Source organism: Pseudonaja textilis, chromosome 3, assembly GCF_049901715.1.
Source record: "Pseudonaja textilis isolate UNSWEBS1 chromosome 3, rPseTex1.2, whole genome shotgun sequence".
NCBI lineage: Eukaryota > Metazoa > Chordata > Lepidosauria > Squamata > Elapidae > Pseudonaja > Pseudonaja textilis.
In genome coordinates this window covers 110,066,897-110,086,262 of record NC_141992.1, presented here as the reverse complement: position 1 = coordinate 110,086,262, position 19,366 = coordinate 110,066,897, and the positions used below count along the sequence as shown (strand labels likewise).

The window sequence follows — 19,366 nt, the reverse complement described above, 5'->3', positions numbered from 1 at the left end:
GTACCTTGTGGACTACCTGTACCCCCTAAGTCACATAATAAACAATGTTAGTGTGTGACCCATTTTTTGAAAAAAAAAAAAAAATCCAACCCGTTGTTGATTTTGTCCTTAAACACTTGATAGTATTGTGTATGTGCCTAACAGCTGGTGTATTTTACAAAACGATCCTAGGTTCTTCCTTTTAGCCTCATCAAATGCTTTCTTCCAATCCTTCCAATAGATCAGTACTATTTTGTATGTTTTAGTATCCAAACTGAATGTATTAATGCCATTTCTTTGTAATAGTCTTGATTGACAACTAAGCAAGAACATTTTAGATTACAAATATTCTAATTATATTATTTGACAAAATAGATTTTGAAAAGACAGCTTAGTTCATGTCAGGTATTTTGTTTTTTTCTTGTTGGAAGAAAAATCTGGTCTGGAAGAAAGACACTGAAGGCTGATTGCAGGAAAGGTCTCTGTTTATTTGGATGCCAGAAAAATTCAATGACAACAGCATGTTTCTGCAGTGGCTGACAAAATGGGATTGAGATAGGTGGGCTTTTATACATTCTTTGGGGCTTTGTGATTGAAATGCCTGTTCCTATGTAATAATATTTTAATCGGGAGGGGGGGGGGCTTCCTATACTCTTTTGTGATAGCAACATATGGTATTGTATAAATCTCAGAAATATCCAAACAAACAACATTCAGATTAATTTGCATCTCGTAAAAAGCTATTTAAAGACCCGCGTTCTGACAGACAAGCACAATTCAAAAAGTATTGACGATTTACAATTCAAAACACACTGTGGCTGAAGTAATTTCTCTTTTGAAATGTTATTGTATTTTGCCAGGTTTTGCTTGCACAGGAATAGCTACTGTTTATTTGCCATTATTTCCCAAGGAGCTGCTGATACAGTCCTACAGAGGAATTATTGAGTTCGTCATCTGCACCTCTATAACTGTCTGGTTTGGTTCTGCAACCCAACAGGACAGACAGACTTCATAGGATAATTAGGACTGCAGAAAAAACAATTACTACCAACCTGCCTTCAATTGAGGACCTATATACTGCACAAGTCAAAAAGAGGGCTGTGAAAATATTTACAGACCCCTCACATCCCGGACATAAACGGTTTCAACTCCTACCCTTAAAACGACACTATAGAGCATTGCACACCAACATAACTAGACACAAGAACAGTTTTTTCCTGAAAGCCATCTGCTAAACAAATAATTCCCCCAACACTGTTCAACTATTATGAAGCCTGCACTACTGTTACTGTTAATCTTACCACTCCTTATCACTCATCCCCTCCCACGTGTGACTGTATAACTGTAACTTTGTCGCTTGTATCCTTACGATTTATATTGACTGTTTCCTAGTATGATTTGATTGCTTATTGTACCCTAGGACTATCATTAAGTGTTGTTCCTTATGATTCTTGAAAAATGTATCTTTTCTTTTATGTATACTGAGAGTATCTGCACCAAGACAAATTCCTTGTTTGCCAGCCACACTTGGCCAATAAAGAATTCTATTCTATTCTATTCTGTTCTATTCTATTCTATTCTATTCTATTCTATTCTATTCTATTCTATTCCTTTTAAGTCCACAGATTTGTCCTTGAATATTCCCACTAAAGTTTCTACCAAATCTGGATGTTCTACTTTGAGTTCTAGAAAGAATTTTTAAATGTACAGGTTGTAATTGTCAATTTAAATAAAATGTGTTTTTTTCTTTTTGAGACAAATCTCTTCTTGGTCCTCCCCATCCCAATCCAGCAAGGGACAGACAGCCCAATGGAGGCAGAAAATGGGGCGTTTCCATCGGCCCTTCTCTTTTTCCCCCCAGCATACTTTTGCCAGCATGCACCAGGCAGGCTCGGTAGGCAGTTGTGATCTTTAGATGGGCTTTTATTTTGTCATCCCAAGGGCAGGGGAAGAGTGTTAGGAATGTAAGTCACCTAACAGTTATTTGGGTTGGAAATATATAAACTAGGATAAACATTTTAATACCATATCTTTAAGAGAATCCTAAAACTGTAATTGGGTGTGGTTCCACAAATGGCCATAAGATGGAGCCAGAAACCTGGGTTGTTTAGTCTCAGTGAGTCTCTGTTACTTCAGTTGGAGAGTTTTGCCATTCCTCCTAATGACTGTTACTGATCGTTGATGTAAGTCTGTTACTGAACTGTTTTCTGATACTGGACTTTGATATTTGGATTATCCCTGAACTGAAAAACTGACTGCTTTACCTGTGAATGACTTGGACTGCTTATCTTGGACTGTGCTTAAACATTTATTGGAAGTAAAAACCTACATTTACTGTACAGTGTATCTGTGTGCTGTGTGTGTCTTATTTTTCACTTCTCTCACTACGTCTCCCTGTATGCATTCATTCTCCTAACGGGGAATTACCTCAACACTGGTTATGGGCCCAGGCCATATCAGGCTCAGATAACTGAGAGTTAGTGTGAATGCACAATACTGTACACAGACAGCTATTTACTGCTTAATTGTGGGTTACTGTCTTGGTAAAGATGGCACAAGACACTTCAAGCCTATCACTGATAACCTGGTTGGATGGAACAAACTATGTTTCCTGGTCTATGAAGTGCAATCTACTTCTGCATAGAGAAGGGTTATGGAATGTAGTTCAAGATCCACCAGATGTAAATGCTTGGGATCCAAATAATGAGGACGATGCCAAGAAGCTTGCTGACTTTAAACAGATCAACGAACGAGCTCTTTGTATAATTGGACTAACACTTAGTGACCAGCAGCTAGTCCATATTTTGTGGAGAAGAGTCTCCTACTAGGTGTTGGGAGAATTTGAAGAGGATTTATGTTCGTGACAGTGTAGGTGCACACATACATCTTACACGTAAACTGTTTAGAGCACGTCTTCTGAAAGGTGGAGATATGTTAGCTCATTTGAATTTTATGAAAAGAACTTTTCAAGAGCTACATGAAAAGGAACTGATATTTTCTGAGCTGCATCAAGTTTACATCATTCTTTCCTCATTGGATGAAAGTTATGATGATTACGTATCTTCACTGGAAGTCCTGCCCAGAGATAAACTGACATTGACTGACATAACCGGAAGGTCTAACAATTCAACTGTAAACCATGATTTGTGGGTTGTTGATAGTGGAGCATTGCAATGCATTACTAAAGATAGAGAGAGGTTTGTAAAGATGTCCACGAGTAAACAACATGTATCATTGGCAAATGGATGGAATATGAAGGCTTCTGGTAAAGGTACTGCATATTGTTCTTGTATAAACGAACATTTAACTATGTTATATGTACCTAAACTGAAATTTAATTTGCTATCAGTAAGGGCTTTAGTTAATCTTGGTTATGTAGTAACCTTTAGGGGAGATAACTGTATAATAGAGAAAGGGGGTAAAAGTGTTACTGCTAATTTAGAGAATGATTTATATGTGATACATGATGACCAGTTGCAGATGGCTAACTCAGTTTATAACAATGTTAAGCCACATGATGAATGTATACATTTACTGCATAGACGTCTAGGGCACATTAATTTCAAAATGCTCAAACAAACTGTTGAATTATCAGAGGGAGTAAAATTGAAACCCTGTAGCAAGTAGTTAAACTGTAATGCTTATAGCCAAGAGAAGAGTAAGGTTACTCCTACAAACAGACTAAATGGGTTTAAGACCAAAGAACCTTTAGGTTGTGTTTGCTGACATAATTGGTCCTAAGAAATCTAGTTTAGGAGGTGCCTGCTATATTTTGAGTATTATGGACCATTACTCACGATACGGTTTCTGCTATCTTATGAAAAACAAAACAGAAACATTCCAACATTTCTTTAACTGGCTAAGGTTTGCAGAGAGAAAAATGAGGAGTAAAGTAATTACTTTAGTTACTGATAACGGGACTGAGTTTGTTAACAAGAGATTCCAAACAATGTTGAAATTGGCTGGTGTTGAGCATAAACGTTCTGCACCTTACAGACCACAACATAACTCGTTTGTAGAATGAAGAGGGCAAACGTTACAAGCCATAGCTCACACTATGTTATCTGACTCGGGTTTGCCTGAAACACTGTGGGGTGAAGCCATAATGTGTAGTAATCATGTTTTAAACAATGTAGTTAACACAACAACTGGTGAATTGCCATTCACTCATTGGCATGGCAGAAAGCCAAATTTAAGTTACCTACACACATTTGGAGCTCCAGCATGGGTGCATATTCCCTCACAAGTAAAACTGAAAGGGCAACATAGAGCTAAGAAATTATTTTTTGTAGGTTACGAGGCCAACCATAGATCGTTTAACTGCTGGGATCAAGGCACAGCTCATGTTAATTGTAGTGCTAGTGCTAAATTTCTTGAGCACGTTGGGTGGAATAAACTGGAACAGGAATCCAGCAATGATATTATTATTGACACCCAAATAGTCCCTAAAAGATGATATAAGTAAACCACGAATAGCCATTAAAGAGGAAGGACAGGAGGAAGTAGAAGAACAGCACAGGAGGAGGTAGAAGAACAGGAGCATGTGGCACAGGTGAGTCCACCAGTTAGCCCTGTATTACCAAGATGTTCAACCCTAGTAACACGACCACCTGATAGATATCAGGCTAGTGTTGTATGCCAAGTGAATACAGTTCCAAGTGATTATAGTGAACTAAAACTGTATCCTGCTAAGGATCAAGGCTGCTTGGCAGAAAGCAATGGATAAGAAACTGGAATCATTAAAAAAGTTGGAGGTATACGAAAATGTTAAGTTACCACCAGGTAAACATGCCATAGGATGTAAATGGATAAAAAGCTAAAGAGAGGTGTAAATGGGATTGTTACCCATAAAGCCAGACAGCAAATGACTACGATGAGGTGTTTGCACATAGTCTGAAGGCTACTACATTAAGGGCAGCATTAGTGTGGGCAGCTAAGGAGAAATATATTGTAAATCATTTGGATGTAGAGACAGTTTATCTGCATGCACCTTTGCAACATACTATATATTTAAAGAAACCTTTAGGTCTCAAAAATGATAATACAACTGATTGCTGGAGATTGAAAAAGAGTCTTTATGGCTTGAAGCAATCAGGATATGGATTGAATCAATGTATAGTTAAAGAATTAACTAAGATAGGCTTTGTAGCTGGCATGGCTGATCCATGTTTGTTCAAAAGAGAAAGTAATGGTGTAATTTCATTGTTGCTATTGTTTACTGATGACATAGCATTAATCACCAAAACTGAACAAGAAGCTACTAAAATAATCTCACTGTTAGAGAAGAAATTTAAGATAAAACAGTTAGGAGAAATTAAACAATATCTTGGTTTAAAGATAGCTAGAACTAGGGGAGGATACAAAATCTCACAGGCAGATAAAATTAACCAATTACTAAAAAGTTTTAAAATGGAACTTCGTAAGCTGGCTAAAACACCGATGAGCCAGGAGTTTAGCCACAGTGATGTTCAAAGTCCTATTTTTGATAAGAACATTTATCAGTCCTTGATTGGTAGTTTATCTTATCTCAGTAATTGGTCAAGGCCAGATATAGCATACAGTGTTAATTAATTAGCGAGATTTAACGCTGAGCCGACTGAAAGGCACTGGCAAGTTGCTAAACGTGTGTTAAGATATCTGAAACAAACAATGCATTATGCATTGTATTTGGTGCCTAAAGATGAACTGAGTTTAACTGCATATGCTGATGCAAGTTTTGCTACAGGCATAAATACACGAAAATCTACATTGGGTACTGTAGTATTATTGGGAAAGGTGTTGATTGGATGGAGGTCTATTAGACAGAAACATTTAAGTTTGTTAACAATGGAGGCTGAATTCTCATGTTTGTCTTTACTATATACAGATTTAGTTTGTTATAAGCAACTATTAATTGATATGGGAGTTGATGTAACAGATTCTATTGTTGTTTATGAAGATAATCAGCAATACAGATGGCTTCAAATATTGCTGTTAAAACAAGAACAAAACACACAGATTTAAGATATTTAAATGTGAGACAATGTATGCAAAGTAAGATGATTAAGCTAGAATACTGTATGTCAGAAAACAATATAGCAGATCATTTTACAAAGGCCCAAGGCTCTATAAAGCTTAAGGCTTGCTGCGAGGATTATGGACTTAGAATGTAAGGTTGTATATATTGTCCTATCCAAAAGGGGAGAATGTTAGGAATGTAAGTCACCTAACAGTTATTTGGGTTGGAAATATATAAACTAGGATAGACATTTTAATACTGTATCTTCAAGAGAATCCTAAAACTGTAATTGGGTGTGGTTCCACAAATGGCCATAAGATGGAGCCAGAAACCTGGGTTGTTTAGTCTCAGTGAGTCTGTTACTTCTGTTGGAGAGTTTTGCCATTCCTCCTAATGACTGTTACTGATTGTTGATGTAAGTCTGTTACTGAACTATTTTTTGATACTGGACTTTGATATTTGGATTATCCCTGAACTGAAAAACTGACTGCTTTACCTGTGAATGACTTGGACTGCTTATCTTGGACTGTGCTTAAACGTTTATTGGAAGTAAAAACCTACATTTACCGTACAGTGTATCTGTGTGCTGTGTGTGTCTTATTTTTTACTTCTCTCACTACGTCTCCCCGAATGCTCTCATTCTCCTAATGGGGAATTACCTCAACAAAGGGGCTTGGAATGGTAGGTAGGAAATCTGTCTCTGCAGTATCTATTACTTGCCAGTGGGCAGGCAATGAGCAGGTGGTGGGAGGCAAGCCAGCTGGGCCTCAAAGACAGCAGGGAAGGGAGCAGGGAAGGCAGGCAAGCTGGCTGGGCAACATATCTCCAGCTTTCAGAAGACGTGCTCTAAACAGTTTACTTGTAAGATGTATGTGTGCACCTACACTGTCACAAACATAAATTCTCTTCAAATACTCCCAACACCTAGCAGCAGACACTTTTCCACGAATATGGAATAGCTGCTGGTCACTCAGTGTTAGTCCAATTATATGAAGAGTTTGTTTGTTGTTCCGTTTAAAGTCAGCTAACTTTTTGGCATCATCCTCATCATCTGGATCCCAAGCATTTACATCCGGTGGATCCTGGACTGCAGCCTATAACCATTCCCTACGCAGAAGTAGACTGCACTTCATAGACCAGGAAACATAGTTTGTTCCATCCAACTGGGTTATCAGTGATAGACTTGTTGACGGGTCTTGTGCCATCTTTACCAAGACAGTAACCCACGATTAAACAATAGACAGCCATCTGTATACAGTACTGTGCATTCACACTAGCTCTCAGTTATCTGAGTCTGGGCCCATAACCAGTGTTAAGGTATTCCCCATTAGGAGAATGAGTGCACTCAGGGAAACATAGTGAAAGTTGTGATGAATAACACGCAACCAGCACACAGATACACTGAATAGCAAAATGTAAGTTTTACTTCCTGTAAACGGGTAAACAAAGTCTAACAAACAGTCCAAATCATATGCAGTTAAAGCAGTTAGTATTCAAAATAATCAGTCCGTGGATAATCCAAAAATGAAGTCCTTTTCTTTACCAGTATCATAAACAAAATTCAGTAAACGGAGTTCGTGAATAGTTGCAAAACTCACAGCAATTCAAGTAGAATGACAATCAGGCAAAAGGCAAAAGCAAAGCAAAGGAAATGCAAAAAAGAACAAACCAGGTTTCTGGCTCCATCTTATGGCCATTGGAGGAACCTCAGCCAATCACAATTACAACATTCTCTTAAAGATACAACAATATTAAATGACTATTCTGGTTTATATATTGCCAACCCAACTGATAGGTGACTATCATTCCTAACACACCGGACAGCTGATCGTCAGGTATCTGGCGTGCATGTGGAGGGGGTGCGTGGGAGACATGCGCACTTGCACAGAGATGTGTGGTGCACTTGGGGAGTTTGTGAGCACATGCACAGAGATGCATGGTGCTCGGGGGTCCTGCACACATGTACAGGGGGTGTGGGGGAGTGCGCATATTGCCTTCTGGGTGCTGGCACGTGAGCACACACACCATTTTTGGCATGGGAGCCCAAAAAGGTTAGCCACCACTGGAATATAGGCTGTTGGTTTGAGCTCTGAGCTTGGCAATTTGGTTGCAAACATTTTGTCACCATTCAAGGAGACTGGGAAAGCCTTTTACTGGGAAAGCCATTTGATATAAAAAGCTTTCAAACTCTTGCTGACAGCTGAAGACTCATTGTTTGAGTCTGTGAGTCCATGATACATGATAACTTCAGAGACTTATATGAGGCACATTCGTATGTATGTATTTTAGAAGATTTGAAAGAACCTCCAAATGACTCAGGGAGGCTTACCTATTTAAAAAGAGAAAAAGGAAATTAAATGAGGAATTGCCTATTATTTGACTTGTCTCACTCAAAGGAACCAGCCAAATAGTACGAGAAGGCAGGATGTTGTACTAAATAATATAGTTTTCTTTTCAGTGATTTGTAATACTTTTGATATCTTCTTTAAAGATATTACCAGTGGATAGAATGGCTCAGTTTTAAGGATACTTGAGTTAAGCTGTGCAAAAATTCAAAGCATCTATTTTAACCCCTTGCATGCTCTACTGAGCCCATCTGAGGGGAGAGAGGTGATGGGCATTCATAGGAGATAAATGATACATGTCTGGTGACATCATTAAACAAATCCTCACAACTTATATTTTATGTTAAATTTCGTAAGGCATGCACAACTGACTTGAACAGTGGGCCCTATAAAGGGCCCACTACTGGTTAAAGCATAGACTAGAATGTGGGAGATAATGAATTCAAGTCCTGAATTCATGCCTTAGCCATGAAGATAGCCCCCACCCCCCTCACTCCCCCGCACAGGATGCTGTTTTAGAAAAAATAGAAGGAGGAAGGAATATTAGGCATGTTTGCCCCCTTGTGTTATTTATAAAAATAATAAAGGCAAGATACAAATAAATGAGTAAAAATGCAATTTAGCAGTGAGAAAAGTAAGGTTTTATACTTAGGAAAAAAAACCCCACACAAACATGTAGGTACAGAATAGGTGGCACCTGGCTTCAACAGCAGTATCTGTGAGAGGGATCCAGATGTGCTAGTGACAACCACTTAAGTATGAACCAGCAGTTTGCTGCAGCTGCCAAAAAACCCAGTCAGTCCTAAATTGGATCAACAGAAAGATAGTAGCAAGATCACATAAAATGTTAGTATTGCTTTATACTGCACTGATAAGTCCACACTTACGAGTACTGCATCCAGTTTTGGTCACTATGATACAAAAAAGATGTTGAGACCCTAGAAAGAATACAAAGAAAAACAACAAAGATGATTTGGGGATTAGAGACCAAAATATATGATGAATAATTATGGGAACTGGGTATGTCTAGTCTAATAGGATAGGATTATGGATGACATGATAGCAGTTTTCTATATAAGGGGCTGTCATAGAGAAGTGGGGGGGGGTGTCAACCTATTCTCCAAAGCAACTGAAAGCAAGACCAAAAGTGGATGGAAGCCAAACCAAGAGATAACCAACTGAGAACTAAGGAGAAAATTCCTGACAATGAGAACAATTAATCAGTGGACTGACTTGGCTTCAGAAGTTATGAGTGATCCATTATGGAGGATTGCATGAAGAGATTGGACAGTCACTTGTCTGGAATAGGAGATTGGATTAAAAGACCTCCAAGGTCCCTTCCAGCTCTGTTATTCTGAAATTTGTATACAGTGTATGTAATTGCAGCATCTACCGTGTTTCCCCCAAAATAAGACCTGATCTTTTAGCGTGCGCACAAGAGGCAGTGAGATCACAGGGGCGGCGATGATATCCGGCAGCAGATACAGGTGACCACGTGGCACATCTGGCAGGCCGGATCATGTTACTCCCCCCCCAGCACCTCTGACTGCTGCTTTGAGGACCAGCTTGGCAGTCACAGCGCTTGGACTCACCTGCACTGCGTGGGATGTGCAGCCCCAGAGTACGCTGGCCGAGGGGCTGGTGGGCTGTGTCTCCTGCCAAATGCTGTTAGCCCCCACACACTTGCTGCCTCCTGTGCTGGCCACGCCCATGCATACCCCCAGTGCTGACGTTCTTAACTGGGGCTTATTTTGGGGGTAGGGCTTGTATTACAAGCATCCTAAACATCATGCTAGGACTTATTTTCTAGTTGGGTCTCGTTTCAGGGAAACACGGTACATGAAGCACTGTATCAATGTTATAATTTGGTATCATTGTGATTTGCTACAGAGCCTACTGTGAGGGACTACATGATATAATGATGTCTTTAGCACCTGCAATGTTATAAGCAAGAAGCTCCCAAGCTGTCCCAAAACATTCTGAACATGCTACAATTGTCTGTGGTTTTATCTCAGTTGGAGTTGATGAATGAAGAAGGACCACAGAGAGAAAGTGAAATATGTCAACACAATTGGTAATCTTCTGTAGTTACCAGCTTATTTGGCTTGTGGCAACTGACTGTTCACTACGGAGACACCTTGTTCAAGAAAAAAAATGAGATGATATGATGTAATCTATTCAAAATAGTATGGTTTATCGCATGAGTTAAGGCATGCATGCAGCTGACTTGTTATATTCATATGCTACAAAATGGGATTTGGTGAACTTGTGAAACCTGAGAAACCTCCTCTTTTCAGACTTGGATTCTATTTTTATACTCAAACTTCAGTAGAAAATGGATAGCTAAAGTCAAGGCACTAGGCTAGAAAGTCAGAGACCATGAGTTCTAATCCTGCCTTAGGCTGCGTGTCTTTGGGCCAGTCATTCCCACTATAGCCCACCTCACCTCACAACGTTGTGGGGAAAATAAGTGAAGGAAGGAATATTAGGTATGTTCGCCATCTTGAGTTATTTATAAAAATAATAAAGGTGGAATATAAATAAATTTAAAAAATAAAAGTCTGTTTTGAATAGTTTTGGATTAATTAAATGACTTTTTAAAATATTGTGACTTTGTTGTATATTTTTAAATACTGATTCTTTATACATGTGTTGCTTTTTCTTGTATTCCTTTGGGCTATGTTAATAATTGATTGTTATCTGAAAATTGATTGTCACAATATGCAAAGCATCAGATATCAGACTAGAAGACCTCCAAGGTCCCCTCCAGTTCTATTTTGATTGATTGATGTGGAGATATAATTAAATGTAGTTACAAAGTTCTAAACAGTGAAGAAATAATGAAAAATTAACAGTATGCGTCAATATCCAAAAATTGCTAAGTGAAACATTTGTTAAGTGAATTTTGTCCCATTTTACAACTTTTCTTGCCACAGTTGTGAAATGAATCATTGTAGTTATTAGTAACATGGTTGTTAAGTGAATCTGGCTTCCCTATTGATTTTGCTTATAAGAGAGTCACAAAAAGTGATCATGTGATGCTGGGACACTGCAACCATCATAAATATGAGTCAGTAGCCAAGCATCCAAATTTTGATCACATGACCACAGAAATGATACAATGATTGTGAGTGTGAAAAACAGTCATAAGAATTTTTTTTCAGTGCTGTTGTAACTTTGAATGGTCACTAAATGAACTGTTGTAAATGGAGAACTATGTGTATTACAAAAATATTTGAATGCCCAGAGCGTATCAAAAGATTCTAAGCATAATGTCAAGATTTTTTTTAAGTTAAAACATTAAAAAGGATCATTGTCCCAAATTGGTTCTAGTTATACTGTTCTTAGCTTTTTCACTGATTGGGATTTCAAATTGGTACACAATCTCAAATACACATAATTGAATCATTCTTTATCATTTTAGAATTATTATATTACTTAATTGCTTCTTTGGATTCTACCATAGTCATTTCCATAGGAAAGCCATGTTACTTTGGGGGTATTTTTATTATTATTATTGTTACTGGTATTTAAGACTGAGATGGTCAAATGAATTCTCTAAGGATTCCCGTGAAAGTAGGTGTGTATATTTGCACAGTGCAGGAACAGGAGTGAAGAAAATCACACCCTCCTTGGTCAAATATCTGCAAATGCTTGTTTGAATCAGATATGCTTTGGGGGGAGGGGGGGGGAGACTAGCCAATGCATACCGTTAGCCTTTTCCACTCGCCTACAATCCAGCCTGTTCCTCCATCTTGCCCTTGTACATGCTTGGCCTCTGCTTCTTCCTTCCGATAGCGATTTTTCATAATTGGTCTTTCTTTCATGTTTAATACAATAAATAAACTAAAACCATCCAGCTTCAGATTGATCGTCCTGTGATTCCCCACCCCCCACTTCTCAATATATATGTTTCATGGATGTTTCATAGGTAGATTGTTGTGTTCGGGAGAATGTATGTTTCTGCGTCTGAAAACACTAGTCAACCAAAAAAAGGTCGTGTAAAAAAAAAATAACCAACTCAATTTGTATGCATCCCATTTTCTTAAAGACGGCTTGTCTCTTTGGCAGGAATTTCCTCGTTTCCAGTTTCCAAATATCTGATTGGCTAGCAGAGTCATCCATCTCTCAGATTTTTGAGGAAAATGTGAAATACTCTGCGAGGTTTGCTCCCTCTTGCCCTAGGAGCTGCTGCCTCAATGGCTAGCTGCTTTATCTGCATATTCACCCAAAGCCTCGTGCATCAGCTTTCTCCCACTGTTCCGCACAGAAGGTGAGCTGTGGGCTCCGACGATCTCCGCCTTCTGGTTCAGACTTCTCCCTCCTTCCCCCTCCCTTTTGTCCCCTCCTGCCTTTTCTGCAACCTGATTCCTGGCAATTTTTTGACACCTGAAGGAAAAGCTAGGGAGGCGTAAATCCATGCAAGTAGTGATGGTAAGGGAAAGAAGAAAGTCTGGGAAGGCACGAGGAACAGGATGACTTCTTACAAATAGCTGCTGCTGATTTTGCATGGATTGTGGAGCAAAACGAACTGTGTTTGGGGGAAAACGTTTTAGCTTTGGTAAGTGGAAACACAACCTGCTTGATTTGATCCTATATCTAGCCACTCTATAGCATATTGTTCTTGAATAAGTGCTTGATTAATCTTACACTCATGAATATCTCTTGCATTTACTTACAACTGCAGTTACTAGGGTTTCATTTATCTCTAGCATCCTCAAATGTACATATGTCTCAATAAGCATACTCTATGTTCCTATAGGCTGAGATGTAAATATTACTGTTTTATTGAAGCACCATCGTATCTTCATTTAATATGCCTTGACTCATTTAGACAAGCAACTTATTTTTATATATGAATTATTAGACTGAAATCTGGGAAATGAAAAATGAACTGTTCAAATAATTATGTTCATATTTTGCCTTGTCCAGCCTCAAAGATCCAGACATGGATAACAAGTATCAACTCACAATCAAACTTATTATTTAGCACGCACACACTTATTATTTAGCACAGGTTACCATTCATTATGTAAAGAAAAGGGAAAAAAAGGAAAAAAAATTCTGATGCATTTGGTGCTGTATTTTATATCATCACTTTTAAGCATCAGTTCAGCATTGTAACATCCACCTTGTAGGGTTGTCATGGAGATGGTACAAGGAAGATTTATGTGAACCATCAAAATGTGATGCAGTCTTGTTTTAACCTAGTCCTTTTCTTCATGTTTTGCTTTTTATGTATTACAAATGTGTCCCTTTTGTTTTAGGAAGAAACAGTCAATATTTCAGGATGTAAAGGAAATGATTTCACTTGATTCTGGCTTCTTTGCTAAGACACCTTGGTTGTAGCTGCTGCATTAGCGTTGGTGCCTATGTCCACTTTCATTAAACTGGAGATGAAGATGAAGCAGGGACCAATAGAATTTAATCTCTAAATCATTTTAAGAGATGCGTTGAAAAACAATCTTGCAGAGGGTTGGGTTTTTTTTGTTTTTTTTGTAAATAATGTAATGGGAGATTTGACTTGTTTTATTAGGATTTAATGGCATTTCCCTCCCCTTCTGAATTTCAACCATGCAGTCTAGTCTGGGTGGGTGTTTCACTTTTTTCAGCCACAGTGAGGGGGATATTTTGTATTTGACAAAAAAGGGAAGATGTCAGCTCTTGAAGAAAAGAAATATATTTTAAGGCAAAATGCTTCCCCCTAAGGCACACTGTAAAACCTAGGCTGCTCCTGTGACAAACATATGTGTCTCCCATAATGTACTCAGTTTTACAATGCAGGCATGTTTAATTCTATTGTAGCTGGATTCTTTTATTTGGGGTGTGGGTTCAGTTTTACCCTTTATTTAATCTAGCCTTATCCTATACCCATACTGAACATGTATTTGAAGTCCTATCTGAAATGCAGTGGGTAAGGCATCTCTGATTTCACCATTTACCATTTAATAACTAGTAATATGTCAGGTAAAAATTTACGTTGGAAAGAGCATATTGATATGGCAAATATCTCCAAGCCAGCAACATTTCATCATCAGGATCTGCTCTGTTTTATGACACAAATCCATATACTATCTTGTATCAAGGTATATAGAACTGTAATTGGTAGTAACTATCCTTTATCAAGTTTCCATATATATATCTTAGCCTGTTCACTTTGACTCTGCAGATTGGATTGTTATAAGAAGAGAAGCTAACCATGTCTATGCTTGATTTTTACTCCTCTGAAAGAATTAAGATGGCTGAATTGGAACTTTATACCTGCAGAATAGAAACTATTCATGCTTTGTTAGGAAAAAGGAGGCGTTCAACTGAACTGGAAATGGCAGTTATACATTTTCCAAAGACAAAAGAAAATTCTTCTCCTTCTGCCCAATGCTTTCAATCTAAACAGCTTTCACTGAGCTTTGAAAGCATGATGCATTGGCTCAGTTTCAAACCTTCTGAATGAAATGATCTGGGATCTCTTCCAGTCGAATCCCAACAATTGGATTCATCTGGATTTTCCTGGAGATGGAAACTGAACTTGGGTAGGCAACTTGTAGCACCACAATGACACCTGCCTCCTGAACCCCTTTTTGCAATTCCATGGAATCCATAGCTGGATTTAGTGACAGTTTCCAAACATCTGGGAAGTCTACATAAACTGCAGCATAAGCCCTAAAACGGGGCTTGATCAAGTTTTTAACAGCAATGATCACACATAGACACATCCGTCAGAAGAGAAAAGGGTCTGTTTGCTTGTGTGATGTTTGGACTTCAACCATGAAGTTGATTAGGTGGCTTTGTGCTAATCATAATTGTTCATTTTCTATTCAAGTTTACTGAACTCTTGTGATGAACAATCCATGTTCCCCTAAGGAATCTGGAGGAAAATATGATACAAATGATAAGTAGTTTAATTTCAGGTGAAATTTGAATTCTTTATTGGCTGTGACATTATGTAGTGTATGGATTTTATTTTTAACTCTGGCTATTGCTGGTTATAATAATATTTGATTTCACAATTTCAGAATGCTGTCCACAGAATTTGAAATAAATATTTTTCAAACAGAATATTCTGGGGAAAACATACATTTCAGCTTTCTGCAAAGAAGTGCACGTTTCCGACATTCTTGACTCAGCTTGCCTGTACTAGTCAGAATCCTAGTTCTCGAGCTGTCCCATTACTTGCTGGTCAAGGGGGGGAAAATAAAAGTTATCTCAGTACTGTTCTTTGGCACGCATTGTTGAAGCTAGACACAGTATAGATGTCTGATTTGCTTTCCTCCCATTCAACCTCCTCCCTGGGTCTGTCCTATGATTCAGAAACTTGGTGCACTGAAAAGAAGGTGAATGCCATCCACCAAGAAGGGAAAACCATCTGGTGCTGGTTCATATCAGATATTGGTGGGGAGAAGAAGCATGGGACACAGAGATCAGCAGGTTGAGCTTGAAATGAAGACAATCTTTACAATTAATTATTCTAGTTGCAACCTTTTGGCCAGCTGGTGAAATGCTTATTTTGTTTTTTTTAAGCACAGGAATCATTTTTGTATGGCAATGTTTCTCTAGTTAACAACTAATTTTATTTTTCATCAACCTCATTGCTGTTGTCACTTGATTTTCCCTCCTTAGTTTGCTTTTCCAACTTTTGATTGCTCTCCTTTCCAATTACCTACCTTACCCTGTTCTTTTAGTAAGAGTTATAACAGTTATAAATATAATTATTTTGTTTTTGCTTAATCCTCCTCTCTTTATCCCTCTGCAAATCACTCCTTACTTATTAATTTTTAAAACTATGTAATATTGCTTTTTTCCTGATTTTGTCCTTATAAGCAGTATCCTTGCCTGAAGCCCAGGTACATAAGAGTAAACCAAGCTAACACAACTTGTAGAAAGGAAAAGATTTTAAAAATAATCACAGGCCACAAAGGAATACTTGATGTGCCAATCTGCTATTTGGGGATGACGGAGTAGGGTGACGGAGCTGGCTGGGCCTGTGTGGCCTGAAGGCATGGGAGGTGCTCAGCAATGTGTCTTTCGAGTTACAAGTGGCTATAAAATGAATGATGACATAGGGTCCTCCTCAGAGGTGTTATTCAAGCAAGTTCTGACCATTTCTTGAGAACCGGGAGCGAAAATTTTGAGTAATTCAGAGAACTGGCAAATACCATCTTTGACTGGAGATTTTACAGTATCCTTCCCCTGCCATGCCCACCAAGCCACGCCCACACAACTGGTAGTAAAAAAATTTGAATCCCACCACTGGTCTTTCTTGGAAGAAGTGACATTTAGTGGCAGTAGATTGATTATTTTTCAACAAATGTTGCTGGGCCACACATTATACAGTTTGGCATAGGCAATAATGTAGGTAGCAATGAATGAGTGAGGGAGGGAGGGAGTGAGTGAGTGAATGAACGAATGAATGAGCTTGACAAGATGGTGATTGATCATGAAGATGGCTAACTTCAGAGTTTCTCTTGGGGTATAGAATCAAAAGCCTAGAGATAGCTGAGACCCTGGCCAATTACTTTTTTCTTTCAAAAGTTAGTAAACTATATGTTGGGATTTTATGTCCTAAAAATATGAATTGGCTGCATTCTGGGACTTCCTGAGTAGGACAGTTTGAGGTTTAGACATTATACAATGAACTATGGTCACTGCATAAAATATTAGATAAAAATAAGTTGAGACTTACAATAAAATTAAAAAAAAATCTCTCTTGATCCAAAGATGTCTCCATTCTCTCACCCCCAGAAGAAAAGAAAAGAAATTGTATTTTGAAGACCAATCATGGTCATCCTAATTTTAGGGCATCTGACATAATTAAATTCAGTGTTCACTTTTTTTCTTACTCATCATGGCTACTTTCTATAAGGTAACAAACTTTTAAAGAAATTGATTGGTAATAGAGATCAAGGAGTTCATGGAGGCCCCAAAGTACTGTAAGGAGAAATCCTGACAGTGGAATGGTTTGGGGAGCCATTATGTGCCACACAAGTGAAGGAGGTTTCATATAAACTGCTAATATAGGTTTGCCTTATCATTTTTAGCCATAGCCCAATAGAAATATATATTGAAAGTATTTACTGTATGCCAATGTCTAAAATAAAAGACTACTTTTAAAAGTCCCAAGTTTTTCTAAATTCAATTCTATTTTTGAAATAAATTTGTTTATTCCCAATATCACAGTGATTTAACTGTGTATATATTTGAGAGAGGATTTAAGCTACTGTCAGTCTATTTAATTTCACATATGCTCACTGCATCCCATTTTAGTCCTACTTTTGAAATGGGGGACCATTTATATTCATACACAATTGATCTTAAAATATTTATGCTGCATCTCCATTTTCTCTAAATACATTTTCATACACGTACATAGTTATTTTATTCTTTATAAAGAATACATTTTTATACACATTTACATTTGTTTTATTCTTAAAATGTAGTTTCCTTATAGCAAAAGATCACAGGGAAATATAGAGCATAAACAAGTGACATGGAGTAACCCAATTTCTGCTTGCCTTACTATGATCAGTGTGCAGTTGTCTTTTGAATTTGTAAATGCTTCTTTGAGTTTTGCAGATCCCATGTTTGGGGTCAAAAATGGGAGGGGATGTGTTCCAAATGAGCTCTTCAGCTCTGCCCCAGGGCAGTGGCATACTCTTGTACTTAATTTCCCCGAGTTCTATAGTATATAAATAGTTTTTTGGAGTTTGGGGGGGGAGGAGGGGGTTTCATAAAAATACATCGTAATTCTATTCTTCTGCTCAAATCTTGTTATCATTTTTGTGCCTATTCATTTTCATTTTCTTTATTTCACTGTGTGATGCTTTAAGGATGTTTTATACCAGTGGTGGCTAACCTTTTTGGGTTCCTGTGCCAAATATTGTGCGTGCACTTGCACGCGTGCCAGCACCCAGAAGGCAATGAGTGCCCCCTACACATGCACATGCAATCCCCACCCACCCCCGCCACCCCTTACCTGCACTGCACCTCACAGCAGTATTTTCGGAAAAACAGGAAGTGACAAAACGGGGCTAGTTTTTGGCCTGCAAAGCCTGCAGAAGCCTTCCTCAAGCCTCTGGGAGGCCGAAAAAGGCCTCAAACCAGCCAAAAATCAGCTGTGAGGTAAATTTACCTGCAGCTCACGTGCCAGCACAAATGGCTCTGCATGTCACCTGTGGCACGTGTGCCATAGGTTCATCATCATGGTTTTATACCATTTAGTTCTTTTTATGTTATGCATTATCATTCTGATTTTGTTTTGTTCGTGCTTCTATATTTCCCTGAGATTTGGAAACTACAGCATTTTAAGAATAAAATAAATGTGCATGTGCATGAAAATGTATTCTTTAGAGAAAATGAAAATGCAGTATGAATATTTTTAAGATCAATTGTGTATAAATATAAATGATCCCCCATTTTAAAAATGGCACTAAAATGGGAAGCAGTGAGTATATGTGAAATTAAATAGCCTGACAATAGCTTAAGTCCTCTGTCAAACATATACACTAAATTACCTGACCAAAAATATTGGGGTAATGTTATTTTCAGTAGAGAAGAGAGGCAGGCTGCAGCTGTGCTGTTCTTGTCCAGGTTTAGTGAGCCAGATGAGTTGTATAAGTTCATCCTGCCCGTCAGCTAGATTGCTGAGTTCTTTGTTCCATAAATAGTTTGGAGTTTTTGCAGACAAAATAAACTGCAATGTATTTTTAAAAACCACTATTCTGACTGTATAAATAATGAGACATGTAATAGTGCTGCTAGCTTTGAGATATGTTAAGAAGAAAATGGGTTGGTCTCAACAGCAGTGTTGTGGAAATGAAAAGCAAAATAGCTGAAGTACGAAAATAAATAATTTTTTAAGTGATGAACAAGCAGAACCAACTTCTTTCATTCTCTTCGAGCTTTGAGTCTATGGAAGTTCTCAGTCTTTGATTGTCCAAAGATGCTTTATTATAAAATGTGACTGGACATTCTTGGTTTTTTTTTCTTTGAAAAAGTTTCACTTCTCATCCAAGAAGCTTCTTCAGTTCTGAAATTCTCTGAAGTTTTC

General features: G+C 38.1%; 1 protein-coding gene across 1 annotated transcript in view; it reads left to right on the top strand.

Moving 5' to 3' along the window:
- The first annotated feature begins 12,492 nt into the window (after positions 1–12,492).
- Positions 12,493–19,366, top strand: part of PSD2 (pleckstrin and Sec7 domain containing 2) — a 92,664-nt gene continuing 85,790 nt past the window's right edge. Inside the window, exon 1 of the mRNA XM_026700897.2 lies at positions 12,493–12,883. The gene's annotated coding sequence lies outside the window, so the exon portion shown is untranslated. The remainder of the gene's footprint in view (positions 12,884–19,366) is intronic.